The sequence below is a fragment of the Thermobia domestica genome, chromosome 2 (assembly GCF_964235325.1).
Source record: "Thermobia domestica chromosome 2, izTheDome1.hap1.1, whole genome shotgun sequence".
Taxonomy (NCBI): Eukaryota; Metazoa; Arthropoda; class Insecta; order Zygentoma; family Lepismatidae; genus Thermobia; species Thermobia domestica.
In genome coordinates, this window is record NC_137455.1 from 201,846,005 (window position 1) to 201,861,032 (window position 15,028).

The following is a 15,028-nucleotide window of genomic DNA, read 5'->3' on the forward strand; positions in this document are numbered from 1 at the left end:
ATTGATCATACAACTTATATCAATTGATTACTGATTTCTGGTTTTTATTTCTATTGATTGGTCATATAGTGTGTATGTATTAATAGTTTGGGCCCACTAGTTTCGAATAACATTGATTTTTTTTGTTGTATATACATCTATATATGTACTTACATAGTTTTAAAAGTTACGTGCCTGCTCTATTTGTTGCATTTTCCACTTCTTATGTCAACTTATTAAATAACACCAACATTTTTTTTTCATATACGCGGATCTTTAGTAAATTGAAAATGATTATTGATTATCGGGTTTATACATATAAAATATAATGTTGCAACCTTATGAAGGAAAAGGTGAATTGTGATAGTCAGGGTTTTTGTTTTGTCTTTGAGCCAAATAAATATAAATATTTATAAAATATGAATACTTGTCGAATATGAACGGTTATGTAGAATTTAAACGTCGACGAAATATTAAGATAGATATTGAAGTGAAATTTATTGTATTGATTAATATGAATATATATATATGTATATATGCGAGTATGTATGTAATGGGCTCGATATTTACCCTGGTCTTGTTAGGTTGCCATAGATTTTTGACACCCGGTATTAACCAACTATTTGTGATATATAGTATTACCGCGTAAATTGTCATAAATTACTTTTTGTTGAGTTGTTATTAATTTCTGTAACTATTAAAGTGGAATACAATGTTAAATACTGCATGTGAATAAAACAAGTAGCGGGTCGTAAGATAAATAAGAATAACCCTAATCCTTACCCAAATTTACTTTGCGAGTGAAATTAGCAATCTACGAAACAGTGCGCCCCTCCAACGACTTTTTCCATCAGTAAAACATGGAACAAATCCTTCCCCTACGGTCGGACACCAAACTATTCAGTATCTAGAATTTTTTGACTACAAGATCTATACTAGGGAAAAATTTAGTGATCTTAAATTCAACGAACTGAAATCTGTTTAATAAGTTAATGTGAATACCGGAATATGGAAATATGTTCCCAATATCTGTGACTGGATTTGATAAGTTTTCCTTAATATTGACAAACTTTGAAATTTTAGATAAAGTGCGTCGAGTGACGAAATGAGAAATATAGATATACATATATGTGATATGAAGCAATTAGTTGTCTATAGTTAAAACAAAAACAATTGAATACTCTCATGGACACAAACCACAGTGCGTAAAGAGAGTTGGAAAAAAAAAGAAAAGGAGCTATTATCGACGTGAGAACAAAGACTCATAAAACAGTCGATATGTCTCCTATTGAGACAAAGACTCAATAAAATATTACTAAAGTGTTTTTTTTTTAATGATTAACCAATTATTTTTTTTTCCTGCAATGATATGTATTCATTGCACTGAGTTTTAAATATATATTGACTCTTGAATTTTTTTCTTGTCTCGTCTTTGGTTTTAATTCTTTTTCATGTAATCCAACTTTTAAAATATATATATATAAAAAGAGAAATGTGGTATTTGATCTTGTTGAAAGTAGCGAATTTCTGTGCATGTTTATGAAACATTCTTTTCATGTATTAAATTTTTTCTCTGTTATGTCAAACTACATCTTCTTCTATTGAAATGTAATAAATGTCTATAGCATTGTAGTTAGGTTAGTCTAATTCAACCAAATACAACCCGAAGTATACATTGTCCTGTATGAATGTGTGTGTGAGTGAAATGTAGGTTTAGTATTAAGTGCACCAATTATCTTGTCATACATATGTGACTTATTATAATTATTGGTAGTTATCAATTGAACTCATTGAATGTTAATACTAACTTAAGTTGGCTCTATGAAGGAAGAAAAAAGGACTGAAGTAGCCTGAACGAATGATCCTCATGAGAGAACTGTGAAAGTCAAAATCTTCGACACATATGTGATACTCTGATTTTTTTTTTCTGTGGTCGTTTCTAACATGCCATCAACTTCGTCGTTCATTTTTTAAATATTGAATATTAGTCTAGAACTTCTGGAAATATTAAAAAAAAAGGCAAAATTAAACTTTCTCATCTATCTCCGAGCTAGATTGGGATAATTTGGTAGTTGGGGTCAAATGGATCTAGGTCGGGGATGTATGAGTTAACATGTGTCTACCGTTGATCACGTTAATACCAGATATTCACCTAATAGCTATTGGGAATGATCACAATTAGATAATTATTCACTTTCCTTTACCATATTCCTTAAAATATCTAGTAACAGCTTCCCCTTTATCACCTTCTTACTTTACATCTCTCCTCTTCTATCTTCTTTTCTTTTCTTCATCTTCTTCTTCTATTTTTTAATAAAACTGGAAGGGGGGTCGTGACTGGGAAGTCTATATGTAATAAACACGGTCATGTATTTATTTATTTTATTTTATTTTCTTTAGAAGTCCGATAAAAAGTTTTCTCGTTTCGATCGAACCTAGTATGTTCGAAATTAAGAAATGGAAATTATATTCCAATGTAATTAGGCATAAGCTGATAGCTTCATGAACATCCCCACCAGGGGTGAAGGGTTCCCACTCACGACTTATTTCTGTGCATCACTTTTGTTGCAGATTTTTTTTTTCAATCAGTTGTAGATTGACGCGCAGCGACAGGATTCGTTGTTATGGCAACAGTGGTTGCTATGACAACGGCCCCATTATCCAGTTTTATAGTTTCAAAACTATTTCAAGAAAATAGAATTAACAAGATGATGTCTTGAGGCTTCACAAACATTGTTGATGAAAAGTGAAGTACGATTGTTATCAACACTATACCAAGAAAATATTATATTATTTCTTATGAAATGAAATTTCTAGGTTTATTTCCCATGGTCATACCCGTAGGCTAAAAGAAAGGGATGATTATTGAAAGTGGAGAAAATGAAAGAATTCTGGAATGACAATGTGAGAGGAAATGGGGTAAATTCCGAGAACACCCACTGACACGATGTTGTCCACCATGAATTCACATAGCCTGGGATCGCACCAAAGGTGAGCATTCTACCACTGAGCCACTATCATTTCTTATGTTCTAAGTTTCTTAGTTATAATATAAAAAATCAACAATAACAATTCTCTTTAAGTTTTTCAAAGTACTATATAAGGTGAGCAGTTTTCTATGGAAGAACCAGTGACCAACATTAGGGGGTTTTGCCATACTTGGAAACTCGCCGTGTTGATCACTCTCGTATTTTATATTATTAACTCTTGGCTTATTGTTTCTTCTCTCTGAGATACGTAATAAAGTATACGGGTGACAGATGTTTGAAATATTTTGCAAGTGTATGACCGCGTTATTACCGTATGTTTTCAAGTGAGAAATTTACAACAGGACACCCAAGAAATCGTGCTGCGTTATATTCATAATGCAAAGATAATTCATTGTTAAGTATTTGGTGTCATTATTTCCGAAAGAATTATCCTACTAACCTGAACATAAACTTTCTTACCACTCCTATCTTGATTATCTACCTACTGTCGTATTATGTATACGTGCACCAGGGCCAAAATGTAAATATGATGTAAAATTCCGTGAGATTTAGAAGAGACTGTTCGTCCGTCCAGGATTGGGCAGGCCGGTTCTTTATAATACCGGTCAATGACCATTCTGCTAGACAACCTTTCATTTCAATCTCATATTTAAGTGCAATCTGTTGCGCACGCCTGAATTTTTCAGTGCGCTGTAATTATGCAAATATCACACTGTCTTGTATTCAGTGAACTCCCATTGCAAAATAAAAAGGAAGAAATAGTTATGTACGCACAAGGTAAAAATGTGACAAGAATTCTGAAAAGAGTATATAAATAACTCGGTCTGCCTCCGTGTGCAAATCTTCCTGTGTATATATTGCTATCATTATGTCTGGATGATCATAATCATTCGTCATAATTTGATGTTTGATTGCAACATTTATCAAAATTGTCAGCTGCTGTGTGTATAACATCATTCATTCTCAGCACACGTTTTCTTCTCTGCTTTTCTCTATCTTTCCCTTCCATTCTTTGTCGGTTTATTTGTTTGTTTGTTTTGTGACTGTGTTGTATGTATCGAACATCCGGTTCGCAATGTTTCTTATTTTTTTTTTCATTTCTACGATTCTTTTTATCACTGATTGGTGGTGTTTTTCTCTTTCCTTTTTCCTTTTCCTATATCCGTGATAAAATTATGTGAAATAAGAAAATCCGGGAATGATTTCTGAAGCTGTTTATTTGCTTGGAATTTCAAGACCTACCTAGGTCGGATGCTTTACGTTGCTTCTAATTTGAGATTGTGGCTATTTCTCGATCACCAGTAGGCTAGATGGAGAAGTACCTCAGCATTAGTAGTTGTAAACTGTAAGCTATCACTGGATAAAAAGTTACATTTTTTTGTAGTCCAGTGGCTATCGTGAGTGATTTTCGTACTATTGTAAAAGTTGATTCACTATAGAACAATTTCTTTTAGTGTTGACACAGCACAGTGAGTTCAATACGACAGCTATTTAAACTAGAAGTAATGGGTTACGTATCAAGAAAGGCAAAAAGTATTGCTGTTACGAGTTGATGCACTTATCCGCATCATTCAATTGAATATTCGTGTTTTTGGTGTGGCATGAAAATGCCAGTTATTATTATTATTATTATTATTATTATTATTATTATTATTATTATTATTATTATTATTATTATTATTATTATTATTATTATTATTATTATATTAGGTTAGTAGTGGTAATTGTATGCCAACAGCCTAGCCGTTCTGGAATATTTTAACTGAAGTCCTCTGTCAGCACGGAGACCTGCTGTTTAAACTTAGTTAGGAACCACCTTTACCAAACATTTTGGCCCTTGGCGGGAATCAACCTCGTGACATGCGCCAGAAAGCACGTACTTTAGCCACTTGTTTAAGAAGAGCTACTACATACAGTTGTAACTCTGAAATTGTAACTATAATGGATGTCATAAATTGAATTCTTTGTTGTTGTATGATGCTGTTCCATTGCTAGATATTAAGTTCATATTTGCTATTATATAATGATCTTTATTTATTAATTTTTTGTGTGTTCTTGAAAACAATGTTACATTTTCGTTAATAGCGTAAACTAAGTTGCCGATGCGCCCAATGATACCAAGACCAATAGTGCTTTATTACTACAAGTGCCCATGAATACAGCCAGTGGTGTCTTCAGATTTCCCCAAGGGAGACTTACAATACACGAGGATAGGAGCGAAATATAGCAGTGCAATAATACTGATAGGTCCCGAGGGTACAGGAAGGGGTGATTTCCTAGCTTCCTGCAGTTTTCTGAATTCATTGCTGGATGCAACACAGAAAAATATTCTCTAAATATTGAAAGGAACGAATGAGAACCTATTTGAATTTAGATTTTGAAAGACACTTTGGTCTTCTACATTGAAAAAACTCAGAAGTCAACAATGATCTGCGTGAGAAAGCACCCTTTTCTTCTCCCAGACAGATATCCCAGGCTTACCTACTTCATTGCTATTGATCCAATCTCTGTAGACGCTCTTTTTTCTATTGACAAGCAATTTCGATTTCTTGAAGGCGTTGACATCCTGAATTATTTTTGCTGATTCACCAAATGTTTTCAACAGCGATGCCAGGGAATCATCAGCAAGGGGCGTAATGGCTACAATTGCATAAGAAGAGTTTAAGAAGAAAATAAAAATAAAAAAGAACAGGAAAAAAATGTCTGAGACTGAGAAAAAGAAATTTTACATATATGTGTATATAATTGCATTTCGGTATCAATTGAAGTACTGGACTCGAATTCCAGAAACTGATGACTGAATTTTCAGCTTAGGTTTGTTGACTCTTCCAATTCGTACTTCAGAACACGTGATTACTGCTAAATTAGTTTTTAATGGGACTTTTTTTTTCTACCTGTACGTCCACTCCCTAACCTCTTCATTTCGCTTTAGAATACTACAAAGTACCTTTGCTTCTCCTTGTGAAGAATTCCTTTAACTGCAGACTACAATTTTGCTCTTGACAACTCAAGAAAGAAGGCTTTCTTCAGCATATTGTTGGTGATGGTAACATTTTATTTGGTGGGATGAGGAGAGGGAATAGACTGTCTGATCAGTCGAATGTGTTTGGTTTTAAAAGTGTCTAGGTATTTTTTTCTCTTTCTTTCTTGCTTTCTGAGCCTTACTGAATGAATGTGTATTTTGTAGACGATTTTTCTCCCTTCCATCACATTTTAATAGTTTGGGAAGTTCATCGTATGCACTTCGCAGAAATGACCCGATTTTTAATTCTTCGTCATATATGCATCATTCATGCAGGAAATGTGTTCAAATATATATTAATTACTTCACAAGATCTATTGTGATTTATAAAAGCGTAAGACACCTTTTAGAATCTGTACATCACACCATGTTGCAGGATTAAAATATAAAGTCCATCATTTCATATATACGATATAGCCTTTAATCCATTTTTTTTTCTCAATGTTTACAAACTTTTCTTTTTGTAGGGAATGATTTTGAAACAAAATATTACCTACCAAATTTTAAATAAGACTGAAGCGGATCCCGAGAAGACTTTCGAAGAAACATGTTTACTCTTATTCTTATTAATTCATATAGGAAAAATTGCTTTCGAATTTTTCAGTATGCTAAGGAAAGTGCTCAGATTTATTCTGATGTTTTTCAAAGAGACCTCGGTGTCTGTATTAACTCACTATGTTGGAAAATAATGTTGTTGTTAGAAACAATGCATAAACTATAAGACACCTTAAAATGCCCACACAACTACTTGCGTAATTCGTCCTTTAAAGAGTAATAATAGGACTAACAAAATGGTATGAAACTGTAGGCCATACCAGCAAAAAGCCACCAACATGCTTAATGGTAGGATCTGGGTAGTCCGAAGCATGTCTTTTTGGGTGATTGTCAAGAAAAAAAAATGATTAATTGAAGTATATTAGCATCTTCCAGTCATTGGCAATCCACGTTTTATGTCTTGTCATTGTTTATTCCGCGCTACAACGTTGGCTTCGGTGATCATAAAGCTCGGAACAGCCGAAGCAAATAAACCTATAAGCTAGAATGTTATAGTTAATCAATGCAGGGGTGTATGCCTACTTTTGATCCACCCCGTGTTATTAATGTACAATTTCATACAATTTTCCAACCTGGATAGCGATTCTAAATAACAATGATTGCATCTGCCAGACATGATTTTTGATTGAGGGGGGGGGGGGTGAGAATGTGTAAGTTTGCTATGATAAAAGCTAATGCGCCGGGTTTCCGTAAAATCTTTATTGCTCACCAGGGTTGGCAAAACCATGGTTTTTATTGAAAAAAAAAAACGTTTTGTGTTTAAATGTGTTTGTTTTGGTTTAAACCAGGTTCTTTTGGTTTAAATAATTTGCTCTATGTATTTATATCACATATGGACAGAAATAAGTTTGTTTCGCCTTGGTGTTATTATGCAACAACCGGGTTATGCTGGAAGGGGTCATATAAGCTTAAAGCGGAATCCAAACCGCTTCTCGGCTTACATCCGAGAGAAATTGTTCTCCATTTGGACTCGAAACCGGAACTAATTGGCCACAAATGCGATACGTCTGCTGACTCACTCACGAAGAACTCCTGATAAAAATACGTTGTGCTGATTTTACATACTTGTTAATATACTGCAACTCAAGAGTCATTTCAGAAGGACAAACAGATAAACAGTTGCACAAGTGAAACCATTATACCGAATTATATGTGGACAATTTCAAAGTACTGCAGAGTACAGAAGAACTAATTTAGTCCAACTTAGTTCACTACGACTTCTATTAGTCCAAGTTAAAGAAATACAACGACTTAATTTGCATATCAGTAAGAAAAGTGAATAAAGACACGAATTACTTAAGTCCACTTTGACTCTGACCCATTTATACATAAATAGACACCAAAGATACCTGATTTCAGTAAATGCCTCTCGTGGGGTTTGTATCACCCCCTCCCCAAAAGAGTAAGACATTTCGATTTTATCAATAGAAAACATTATTAAAACGAAACAATATTTAAAATTTTTCTTTGATTGCAATTGCACAACAATAATAACAAATTATAAAAAATCACAAAAGAAACATTCATAAACTTAAAAAAAGAACGAAAATTGTTTTTGTAGTATAATCTCTTTGAGTAATGAATGGGGAATTAAGGTCTGAATATAATACGAATAATGTGAAACATAATAACCCACAAATGTGTGTTCATCAAGATTTTACGAACACACACTTTTACAAACATTTTTCGTTTTTTGCTTTAAACCAGCCAACCCTGGTGTTGACCTACCATCGTGAACCATTAGATTCTGCTTATGCTAAGCGACAAGGAGCTATTGAAATTAGAAACCTAAATATTCAGATATAAGAGTGATGGTGAGCTGATGTCCTGATGATGCATCATCCAACTTGAAACGTAATCTTAATGGCTGGACTATTAATGGGTTATGACACCAGGAGAATTTGTGGAAGTTAGATTCAGAAAGAGGGTTGTTGAAGATGGTATAAAGTACATATGAAGATTTGAGTCTTTTCTCTTATGTTTAGTATGCAATAAGACATCCCTCCATTGACTATTTTATACGTTACATTTCTAACTTTGGATTAGTGAGCATTTGTGTCTTGCTGGCATCAAGATCTGAGTAAAAGGCAAATGGATGGAGAGGTAAAAAAAAGGTTGTCAGTTTTTGTCGTTGTTTTGTCTTCGTTTCGCCGAGGGAATTCCCAAATAGGGACGGCCGAGAAGAGATGTGACGTTCCTGCTGCTGTTTGTGGGAAGGGAAACAAGGCAACTAACCTTTAGAAGAGTTGGAAAGGGAAGGAAGAAGCTGAGAAATCTTGAATAGTTTTACGTTCCGCTCGTCGAAACGTGACTACGCATAGGCGCGTGGCATCGTCCTTCTCCAGAAGAGATGAAAGAGAAACATCTTTTGTGTTTTCGGTTTTTCATGCCGATTAGAGAATCTCTTCAGGACTAATTTATTCCGTTTTTCAATGCAACATCTTCCCTTGAAAGTGTTCCCACAAAGTTTTATACATAATCACAAGAACTTAAGTGTATATATATATATATATATATATATATATATATATATATATATATATATATATATATATATATAGTAAGTTTCACTTTCTCATATTCTGCTAGGTATTACCTAAGAATTTTTAGTCTTGTATATGATCTATAAACATGCCAAATAAGAACTTTTTTTAGTGATCAACCATGTAAGCTATCGTCAAGAGTGACAATTGCTTGAATAGGTTAAACTTTACATAAGTCCAATCTGTTAGAAAAAGGACTTTCTATCTCTTTCTTTCTTTTTAATCCGTTCTTTTTATGCTGTGTTCAGTTTTTCGAGTAAAGAATAGTTTCCCTGTGTTTGGAGTTAGTATTACAAAACTACATTCATGTGATCATGTTAAGAATTTTTAGGGTTAAATGAAGAGAAGACAAAATGGACCAATGTATGATTCAAATTCTGGTTTGAGCCTAGGCAGCGTATCTCTGATGCATCTCTGATCTGTATGCACATTATTTGGATGAATTTCTTTAAGATAAATTATATAGTACTTAATGTAAGTAAATCTGAAACAAATTTCAATTTTATGTACATCACAAAAAGTTAGCATTGTTACTCGATAACATCAATGATCGTATGTATCCAAATTTTATTTATTTATTTTTTAACATGTTATTTCTTCAACACAAGAGACTAAATATCCTGTTGATATTGGTGAGTTTTTCTTTTGGTTAAAACATATTCATTGTAATTTTCAACATCATTGAATAATTGTGGTGGATTATGGTTCAATACCTTCTGCTGTTTAATTCATTGAAATTGTGATTGAAGAATGACAATCTCGTTATTGTTTCCTCTCTCATATGCTTGGAGCATATTTCATGTTAAACTGTAGGTCTGTTCTCATATTGTGCTGGAAAAAATCGTTAAACATCACAATCAAATAATATTTTATGAACTATATAAAGAAATTCATAATATTTAGCTTTTTTAAAAAAATTAATAGTTATACATAAAATATTTACTGTTATTAAGAAAGGTGGTGGTATTTTGTTCCTGTGCGTTTTCTTTTAAACTAATTATTCCTTAAAAGTATGGAAATAAATCTAATCCATGTAATCTTATTGAATTTTAAATTCAAATAATTAAATAAAAAAACATTTGTAGTTGATTTTTTTGGTCAAGTTTAAGAACTGCTTCCATTTCATCATACGATCGTGATAACACTTTTAAGCTAGAGCAACATCCTTTTTGTTTCTATTTTAAGATTAGCGTCTTCAACATATATGTAGGTATTGTAGGAAAGTAAAATCTTATTAAGAATAATAGACTGAGAGAATTGAATTCAGATATATTAACCTTTAGATGTTCACCACGAAATGGTACAGTGAGCGACAAAAATTCTTTCCATTTGGCAAAATTTAGTTTGAAAATAACGGTGGTATGGCTGGAGTGTACAACGGTGGGATGGCTGGAACTTATAGAAAATTACATTCTTTTAATTTACTGAAAACTGTACTTAAATTGTCATTCTATTCTGAAGTTATTTACGAAACTAATTTCATCTAACGGAAATAACTTTTGTCGCTGACTGTACATTCTCATATGCAGTAGATGTATCGAATACTACTATTTGACAACCAATGATACCCAATTTTATACATCCCAGGCTTATTTAACTGTTGGTCCGCTATGACAACTTCAAAAACGTCTGGTGTAATTCTATTTAAGTATTGAAAACATTTGAAATATTCCAACTTTTTTTTCTTAAGTACCTGTACATAAGTTTTGTGTTGTGTTAACCCTTCATATCTGCCATTCGTTTCGTGAAGTATACTTGTTCCCCGCCTATATCTTTCCGCCTTTTGTTCGTATGCATAAATAATAATAAGGGTTTGTTGAAGCAAACATCCGGGGTGTATGATTGTGGTTGTGACTTCAGCTTTCCAGTCTACATATACTGTAAGTATACAAAGAAAGTAAAGAGTATAGAATAGAGGAAGAAAAGGGAGACTGTTATCTACCATGCATTCCTAATGTATTTTTGAGAGCTCTATACAAAAGAGATGGGAAAAGAGCAACTGCAGCATAGGAAAATGAAGATGGATTGGTCCGAACACTTTGATGCGAAGGAACAAGTAGATAATGTCTTTTTCCTCAAGATGCCTTTTCTCTTGAGGTCCTTAGCCTCTGAACATTCTTGCTTTTAAATATATTGTGTTTCTTAAGAAGTAATTTGGCCACCAAAATTCAAATGGCCAACTACGTCTTCAATTATAATTTAAATTTACGATGAATTATTCGTTTGTTTTTATATTGTCTGTAATGGCAAATTAACATTTTAAACGAAAGTTGTTTATTGTTGGATATGTCATTTCCTAGACTGAAGATGTAGCTTTAAAAGATGTTATGTACAAACTAAATGAATAGATGAATGAACGGGTTGTTGGCTACAGAATTTGGTTGTTTGCTGTTTAATAAAGGGAATGCTAGCCAGTTTCTTCCACGCATAGTGTATTAACATTTGGTTTCATTATGGTAAAAGTATGCAGCACTTGCTTTTAGATATAGATATATTCTGCTTGTGCAAATTACATTTATAGGCATTCTTTTTAATAAGACATTGACCTTATACATAATGGGCAGAGCATTTTTGACACAGAGTTTGAATATTTTGAGACAGTAATTAATATTTTAGATCACTCGACTATAAGAATATAAACTCTATTTCCAAACTAGAGGTGGCAATCTTATATGATTGTTACAACATTCAGAAAGGGCTTGCCTCAACATATACAGTCATTTATAGAAAACCAGAGCATTTATAGAAAAATGTACTCTGGAGGAGAAATAAATTTCATTCAAAGTTTCTTTATCAGTATTTCACAGGAAAAAGGTCTTTCAAATAGTTAAGTGACTGGCAAGAATCCTGCACACGGTCTTCCCGACGAGAGCTCATGTGGTTCAAATTCAGATTCTACTTTAAATTATACAGTGAGTGTAAAAAGTATTCATACAGGCAATATTTTTGTAAAGAATTAGATTTTGTCCCGTTTCCATTATGTGTAGATTCAACTTACTGGGCCATTAGAAAAAGGTGTTCCGAAAGGAAGACTTGGGGGAAGTATAAACAACAAATGCTATTTAGACCTTGGTTTACAAAGATAAAAAAGGAAAAGGTCCGAAAATCCATGCGCAGAAAGTATTCATACAGTACCACAATTTTCATAGGAATACTTCACTCTCAATGTACAGAAACTAATGACGAACGTGTAAAGGCACTCTAGTTTGCTCTATATTCCCTTGCAGTGCATTCAAGTTCACAAGGTTATCGCGGAGTTTGGGAGTGCGGCAGTATGGGGCAGAAAGGTCGTGAAACTACAGAGAAGAACGAAGAATTATAATTCGTCTGCATAACCAGTGTATGTCACTTTCTGAAATTGCAAGCATTGTTGGTAGGCCTAGAGGGACTATTCAAAGTATTATTGATAGAGTGGGATAGAGAGAAACGTTGAAAAATGCACGTAGAACAGGTCGTCCAGTAAATTAAATACGCGTTGTCAGTCATTGATAGTTCGAAAAATAAAAAAAGCATCCGCGTCTGAGTGTGCTAGAGCTTGCAACTGAGCTTTATAATGAACTTAAATTGCATGTATCACATTCTGCGATTCGCAATTACTTGAGAAAGAGTGGCTTTCATGTTCGGGTAGCCCGAAGAAAATACTTTGTGAGTGAAGTCAATAGGAGAAAAGGCTTCAAATTTGCTAAAGCACACCGAAATACACCACAAGGACTGTGGAACCGTGTGATATTTGCGAATGAAAGCAAATTCAACATTTTTGCATCGATGGACGAACCATGGTGTGCAGGCAAAACAATACAGAGTTTCGAAAAGAAAACCGAAAATACACAATGAAACATGGTGGTAATTCTATCATCATTTGGGGGTGTATGAGTGCATCTAGTGTAGGGTCCTTGCACTTTATAGATGGTACGATGAACCATCATCAGTACATTGACATTTTGAAATCGAATCTCCATTCATCTGCTGAACAAATGGGGATTAGATATAACTTCTTATTCATGCAGGACAATGATCCAAAGCATTCCGTTTTAAACACACGCCTTTGGATCTTTGCAATGCGCCAAGGTACATGCCAACACCATTCCAATCCCCCGACATTAATCCGATTGAGCTTCTATAGGACCACCTTGACAAACAGATTAGAAAACAACCGATTTCAAATAAACAAGACTTGCAAAATACTCTGCAAGAAAAGTGGCTGAAAATTCCCTCATCAAAAACCAAGACTTTGGTTACGTCAATGCCAAAGCGTACTAAATCTATTACAGCAGCAAAAGGATATCTACGAAGTACTAAAAATTGCCCAATATGACGAAAACAAAGACACTAAGTGAAATGTATGAATACTTTTTGTTAATTGTATTTCTTTCTTTTCAATACCTTTTTGAATTTCCTGCACGAATATTAGCTTCTTTGTTTGCAACAATCCCAATTTGTTTCATATCAGTGTATTTTTGTGTTGTGCTTCCTACAGTTGAAGAAATAAAATACAAATTTTCAGTTCAAGTGGTGTTTGTTCACCGTGATGTGTCACATGTTACCATCTTGCGAGGTGTATGAATACTTTTTACATTCACTGTAGATATTTTGCCGTTTATTGCATCAGTCCAGGAAAGAAATTCTAAAAGCAAACATCTTAACAGGAAACATCTTATAGGAATTTATAAGATCAGAATTCATATCTTAGAGAAGTTATTACTATCAGTGAACGATGTTATACTTAATAAAACTTTGTTTATGAATGCATATATCCAAATATATACATATCCCTTCCTATGCTAAGTCTTCTTTTGATTTTTAATACAATTCTAGCAGAGGGCAGAAGAGAGGCAAAGAAAAACCACAGTTTGTCCTTGGATTTGCCACAAGCCATGTTCCCATCACGTTCATTTGTGAACAGAAAATTCTGTGTGCGGTTTCATAGGTGACAACAAATTGAGGCACGTGGTGTCTGTTGAACATTATTGGAGGAGATGTAACTTTTCGTGAGATACATTTTAAACATTATTACTTTATTATGGTTATTTCTCTTGCCTTATATGGTTATGAAGTGCCTCCTTTTCTTAGAACTTTTTCAGTAGATGTAAATCGAAACACTGAAGAACTCATATTTAGTTTAAGAGAAGTGTGTTTCTAAACTTCGTCTGTTGAAGATATGTTGCAGGCTTAGACTAAACTCTAAAATATATTAAATACTTCTATGTGAATCGTAGAGAGAACTTGCTTGTTGGTACCATCTTCAACAGAGAATATAGATTTAAGTATTGCAACTATGAGATTTGTTCAATATGATATGTGACTTATTCAATACTTGCCTAAAACCGAATATAGATTTCTTAGGAATATTAGGACAGAGCAGGTAACAAACTCAAAAACCAATTTAAACACAACAATAGCTACTATGCAGTGAAAAATATATAAAGAGCCACGATACCGTACGAGCCTTCTTCAACCTGAGAAACACAAACTTCTTCTCAATCCTAAACACGCCAGTAAATACAGTAATAATACTCTGCATAAAGTAACTACTAACAAGCTAAATGTCCCAATTATATATGCATATATGGTAACTCTACTCGATAAGCGAAAAGAAAGAATTTTAATGAATAAGTTATGTCTCAGAAATCACATTGAGTACATAACGCCACATAAGATCCAATATGGCGGACGCTAAATACTACATGTTTAAAACACAAATTCCCACGTGGAAATAAACTGTTTCTAGTAGAATTTGGTAACAAAGGTGCCTATAAATTTGTCACATTCAAAGTGACACATGGTATATGACGTCATGTACTATTCAATATGGTGGCGGTATTCAGAGACGTTTTCACATGTGATTAACGTCGTACTAAGAGCTTGACTAATGCGTGAAGCTAGAAACACATTTACTATTTTATTCACGATTTATATCGACTTTTCCGTATGGTAGTCCA

The 15,028-nt window shown here is 33.6% G+C and overlaps 1 protein-coding gene across 1 annotated transcript in view; it reads left to right on the plus strand.

Annotated features, from left to right (window-relative positions):
- The window catches only part of bbg (PDZ domain-containing protein big bang), a 956,487-nt gene that overhangs the window by 534,508 nt on the left and 406,951 nt on the right, over positions 1 to 15,028 (plus strand). The window lies entirely within an intron of this gene.